We start from the raw sequence: 5,990 nt of genomic DNA, 5'->3' as shown, positions 1-5,990 counted from the left end.
AGAATCTAGAAAGAGGTGGAGCCCAAGATGGAAGCATCGGAAGCCTGTCTCTCTAAATGAGTGCATGGAACATCTCTTTCTGAAGACCAGTTCTGGCCTTTGACATGAGCAGGAAACAAACTTTTACTGTTTTTCACTACTTCCATTTTGAACTTTTTTTTGTCACAGCGTTTATTTACTCAGATGAATAAATGAGTTCCAGTTTCTATGGCTTGAGCTTTATCATAGTGGGAGTCATTGTACAGTAAAGCCAACAATAGATCTCAGTGAAATATCAGCTGGATTGTTAGATAAACCTTCTCCTAGCACCATTTTCATTCCTTTCATTTCATAGAGACTAGCAAATTCTCAGATCCACTGATTAAATCCTTGTGCTTTTTATATCTTTTCTTTACCTTCTAGTGGATTGAGTGGGAAGCATAAAGTTATGAGGTCTCTAAGTGCAGAAACAATGAGGACCACAAAAAGGAAATGTTAATTATGTGATGCCATGTGATGGAGGTGGTAGCTAATGGTATGGTGGTAATCATATTGTATTATACAAATTTATCAAATCAGCATGTTGTACAACTTCAACTTACAGAATGTTACATGTCCACTATATCTCAACAAAGCTGGGAAATAACCTCCAAAAAACCAAAAAACAGAAACAAAGGGGAAATTTAGGCCTGTCCAGTCTGCGACTGGGATAATCCTGCTATGTAATGGTCAGCTGCTTCCCAAATGCTTAGTATTTGTCTTCCCTTAAGCCTTTCATTAATCCGTGTGAGTTTTCCACAGCCTGTACCCATCAGTGTTATTTCTTTCTGAATACTCCCTCTTACATCATTGCCTCCTTCTGCCCAGGAGGAAACTATAGCCTTGGAGTGAGTATGGGGATCCTCTCTCCCCTGTAGAAGTCATGGATTTGCATTGCTCAGGTGACCATAGATGGAGTTCTTCATCTTGAAATTTCCTTTTAAATATCAAATACTGGTATTAACTCCTTGAATGTACTAGTTCCTTGCTATAATGAGCCGACTGTTGCATAATGTGGCACACTTTTATACTATTCTCTCCCTCTGCACATATTGATTTCTTTCCTTGGATTGCCCCTCTTTGCCTTTTTCCCCTTGAAAACATCTACTTATGGTCAAATTTCTTCTGAAGTTCTCAAGTAAAGTGCCTACAATATTTCCACAGCGCTTTGACCATATCCTCTTAAAGCATCTTGGAATATGACTGTGGGACAGTGACTATCTTTAATCTTCCTGCAGCAGTCTTAGTCCTACCATTGTGAGGCACGTAATATGTGTTTTGTCAATATTTGAGGCATGAATAAGTGAGAGTGGGTACTCAAAGTCATGATTAGGCCTCACTTTAAAGCAGTATCACCTATAAGTCCCAGCACATAATATAGGACCCGCCTCTTTTATGACTCCATGGTATCCATAGATGCCCCTGTGCTTTTAGCATTAAGGTGATCTCTTGCCATTTTGAGAAAGTGAAATTTGATATCTGTCTTTAAATTTTAGTGTTATGTCATCCTTATAGAATTTAGATCCTTTCTGAATGTCCTAGTCATTTCTTTAGTTCCCTCATGCCCGACTTCATTTCCTGATTCATCAGGGTGTAGATCATAGGATTGTGCAAAAGAGAGATGACAGTGCAGGTGATCAAAATGGCAGTATCTGTGGTGAGGGCAGTGAAGGGCCAGGTATAAACATAGACACAAGGCACAAAGTGCACCGTCACCACAGTGATGTGTGTGGTGCGGGTGGAGTTGAATTTCCTCTTGCTCTCTCCAGTATGAGATCTCAATATCTTCAAGATGACTGTGTAGGATATGAGGAGAAAGAAGAGTAAAAACCAACTGATTAATCCCTTATTGGAAATTATCAGGAGCTCCAGAGTGACAGTGTCAGTGCAAGTGAGTTTGAGAACCTGGGGGACATCACAGTAGAAAGTGTGAGGAACATTGGTTGCATAGAAGGGAAGGGGCAGCAACAGAGAAATCTTCATGATAGGACGGACAAAGGCCCCCAACCAGCAGGCTGAAACCAGGCTAGCGCATCATCGCTTACTCCCTATGGTCATATAATGGAGGGGTTTTGAGATGGCTACATAGCAATCAAATGCCATTTGAGAGAGACAAAACATCTGCACCTGCCAGATGGTGGAAGAACATTTGAGTGACACAGGCATTGAAGGAGATGGTTTTTGTTTCTGATAGAAGATCAGCTAGGACCTTAGGAGCTATGATGGAGGAAAAGTGGATGTCAAGAACAGATAGACTGTGGAGCAGGAAGTACATGGGAGTGTGAAGGTGAGCTTTGCAGGTAACTGTAACCATGATGAGGAGGTTTCCCATAAGAGTTGTCATGTACACGAAAAACAAGAAGACAAATAAGACCCAGCTCAGCTCTTGAAACTTGGTAATTCCCAGGAAAATTGATTCTTTCACTCTATAATTTCCCTGAACCATTGGGTCACAAATTCTTTTTGAAGCATATCTCTAGAAGAAAGTACAGCACAGTTAAAGACTGGGATATTAAATCTACTGTAGTGTGTTCTGTTACTTGAGTTTGGTGTTTTAGTGGGGAGGATGTTTTTTTATGCACGCCCTATGTCTACAATTTTGTATGCTACCCTTAGATGGAAGATACCCAGGTTTTTCACTCAGTCACCTAAACAGGTTGGTTCTATCACTGTGGCCCCTGAAACACGGCTGACAGGTCTTTGAACCTGTTCAATTCTACTTTTACTCTAAAATATGACACCTAAAACAATAAAAAATAAGCATAAATTTGACATGAGAAATTTTTGTTCACAGAGGACACCATTATGAGAATTAAAGATAACCTGCACATGGGAGGATATTTACAATACATGTAGCTGAGAAATGTTTCACGTCCAAAATATATAAAGAACTCCTACAAATCAGTAAAAAGAAGATAGATGAACAAACCAGAAAATGACAAAAGACACGATCCAAACTTTACAAAAGAAGATACTCAAATGCCAATTAAATTTCATTAATTATCAGGGAAATGTTAATTAAAATTATAGCAAGAAACTACAATCTACCTACCAAAGTGGCTAAACTGAAAAAATGAAAAATATCAAGAGATGGTGAGGACGTGGAACAATTGGTACTCTCATAGCCTGCTGGTGAGTCTGTAAAATTGGGATAACCATGTTGCTGTTTGATTGTATTGACTGATGCTATATATCTATATCTACATATATATGTATATCTATCTGTATATGTATATCGGTATGTATATCTATATCAATCTAATCATCTATCTTAGGGTAGATATATATATATATAAATTGTTCAGTTGTTGATGTTGTTATATATATACATACATACATATTTATGTATATATATATATATGTGTGTGTGTGTGTGTGTGTGTATCTCCATCCTAACAACAATCTATATCACTCCTAGGAAATAAGTAGATATGATATGTCCACCAAAAGACATATCCTAGAATATTCATAGCAGCATTGTTTGTAATTGAGTCAAAATGGAAAATGGCACAATTGCCTACCAACAGTAGAAAAAATAAATAACTTGTTAAATTCATAGAATACTACACAGCAATGGGAATGAGCTACATATATTACATGAAACAACACAAATGAATCTCAAAAACCCAATGTCAACTTAAATAGTCCAGGCACAAAAGAGTGTGAAATCTCTTATTTTTTTCACATAAAGAAAAAAAAATTACAAAACTAAAGGGAATATGAGGGAGGCTTTTCAGGTACCGATAATGTTCTGTTTCTTGATCTGAGTGCTTGTTACAAAATATAATCTGCTTGGGGGAAAATTCATTAAGCTGTACACCTATGTGCATTTTTCTGTATGCATGTACATCATCCTTCAGTAGAATATTAAGAATAATTAACATGGTGATCATAACATTTTAATTTCATGTAAAGAATGACTTTCATTTAAAGTGAAATTTAATTGACCACCACTTCATAATGGTTACCTTTATAGTTGTATAGTTACAGTCTTTACCAGTTACAACCTGAGAATTATGTTTTTTTTCCCTCTCACCTACAGACTTTAGGTCCTCCCAAATTATTGTGTTATTCAGGTTGCCATGCTGTCCACTTGTAATTTTTTCTCAGATTCTGGTTTCAATTTCTCTATTTTTTTCATTTTGCTCTTTAAATCTTAGAAAATATCTTTAAGAGACCACGTTCCTCCAACCAGCAATCTCCTTTTTGCTCACACAGAAGAATAAGACAGGAGCCCCATTTCTGACTCCGTTGTCATCAGTTAGGATTCATCTCAATCTCTCCCTCTTTGATGTTTATGTCAACAATATCGAGTGATAAGAATGAATGTGCAGAGTAATGAACGTAGGAGATTTCAGGTCTCTAGAATCCCAGAAGTAAGAATTTCCCACACTATACTTACCATAGCTTGAAAGTGGAGAAACCATCCCCAAAGGAGTCTTTGATTAATCTGGCATGTAGAAATACATTTTAATGAATGACAGCAGCCCACTCTAGAATCTTTCTTTTGGATATTGGAATGATAAGTCAATGGTTTTCAAATATCCTACTCAGGAAACCACTGTGACAAGCCTAACAGCTTCCTGTGTCACCTGTCCTCTCTCTTCCTCTTTTCTTTCTCTCTCCTGTTTCTTTTACTTTTCCTATTTTATTTCCTTCTTTGTTCCTTCCTCTAGATACCATTTTTATGACTGTATTAGGGTTCACCAGAGAAACAGAGCTAATAGGATATATACAGATATATAAAGGAAAATTATCATGAAGAATTGGTTCACGTGATTATGGAGGCTGAGAAGTCCCACGATCTGCAGTCTGCAAGCTGGAGACTCAGGAAAGCTGGTGGTGTAATTGAATCTTAGTTTGATGGCCTGAGAACCAGGGGAGCCAATGGTGTAAATCCTAGTCTGAAGGCAGAAGATGAGATGAGATGTCCTAGTTCAAGCAATGAGGCAGGAAAATGGGGGTGAATTTCTGCTTCCTCCACCTTTTGTTCTATTTAGGCCCTCAATGGATGATGTCTACATATGTTGGGGAAGCAATTAATGTGTTTTACTCAGCCCATCAATTGAAATTCTAATCTCATCTGGAAACACTGTCACAGACACACCCAGAAATAATGCTTAATCTTGGCACCCTGTCATCCATCAAGATAACACATAAAATTAACCATCATAATGACATTGAGATGGTCTTTTTTGAGGGAAATGTGACTCAAACATAGATCTTTTCCTTAGGAAGTTTACAGTTAAGCCAATAAAAGTGTTGCAGACTGTGGAGTCAGCAGAAAGAAAAGTGAGGAGTTACAAAATCATGGGGATATATAGGAAAATAGTACCGTTTGGGCATATAATGTTTGTAAACTCCATCCAGGAGGTGTACTGAACAGTATCCAGTCCCACACTTGCATTTTGGATATATATATGTAGATCATCTGGAGCATTTAAGCAATTTAGGTTTTATAACTTCCTAGTTGGTGTGACCTTGGGTAAGTTACTCAATAATTGTACCAAACCAATGAAAAATACACGTTAGGTTCATAGGGCAGGGCTTGGAGTCACTTCTTAGCCTGCACCATTATACTTTACCCACAATACGATGATAATAAGACCTACCTCATACGATGAGATTTTATGTCTGTTTTGGAAACTGAAAGAAGCTGAGGATTCTGATGTTGCCAATCTGTTCAGCCCGAGGTGAGTGCTTCTTTTGTTACAAATGCCAGGTTCATCTGTGGGGGTTTGTCTGAGAGTGGCTCATCTTGCTATTGACCCTGTGGTTCAACTCCCTCTTCTCAACAGTTGGGGTAAGTGGCAAATGCGATCTCTCCTTTGGGGATATTTTCCTTTTCCCTTAGGGGTTTGAGGTAAGACATACGTTCAAAAAATCAAAGTATTGTATCACAAACCTGCTTATAAACATAAATAAATGTTTGTATGGAGTTGTAAATAAAGATATTTATATTATAAACATTT

At 37.7% G+C, this 5,990-nt stretch overlaps 1 pseudogene; it reads right to left on the bottom strand.

Moving 5' to 3' along the window:
• Positions 1-1,560: 1,560 nt before the first annotated feature.
• On the bottom strand, positions 1,561-2,362 carry LOC139044311 (olfactory receptor 4D9-like; annotated as a pseudogene).
• Between the last annotated feature and the right edge of the window lie 3,628 nt (positions 2,363-5,990).

The sequence above is a fragment of the Equus asinus genome, unplaced genomic scaffold (genome assembly GCF_041296235.1).
Source record: "Equus asinus isolate D_3611 breed Donkey unplaced genomic scaffold, EquAss-T2T_v2 contig_800, whole genome shotgun sequence".
NCBI lineage: Eukaryota > Metazoa > Chordata > Mammalia > Perissodactyla > Equidae > Equus > Equus asinus.
This window is presented reverse-complemented; position numbering and strand designations above follow the sequence as displayed.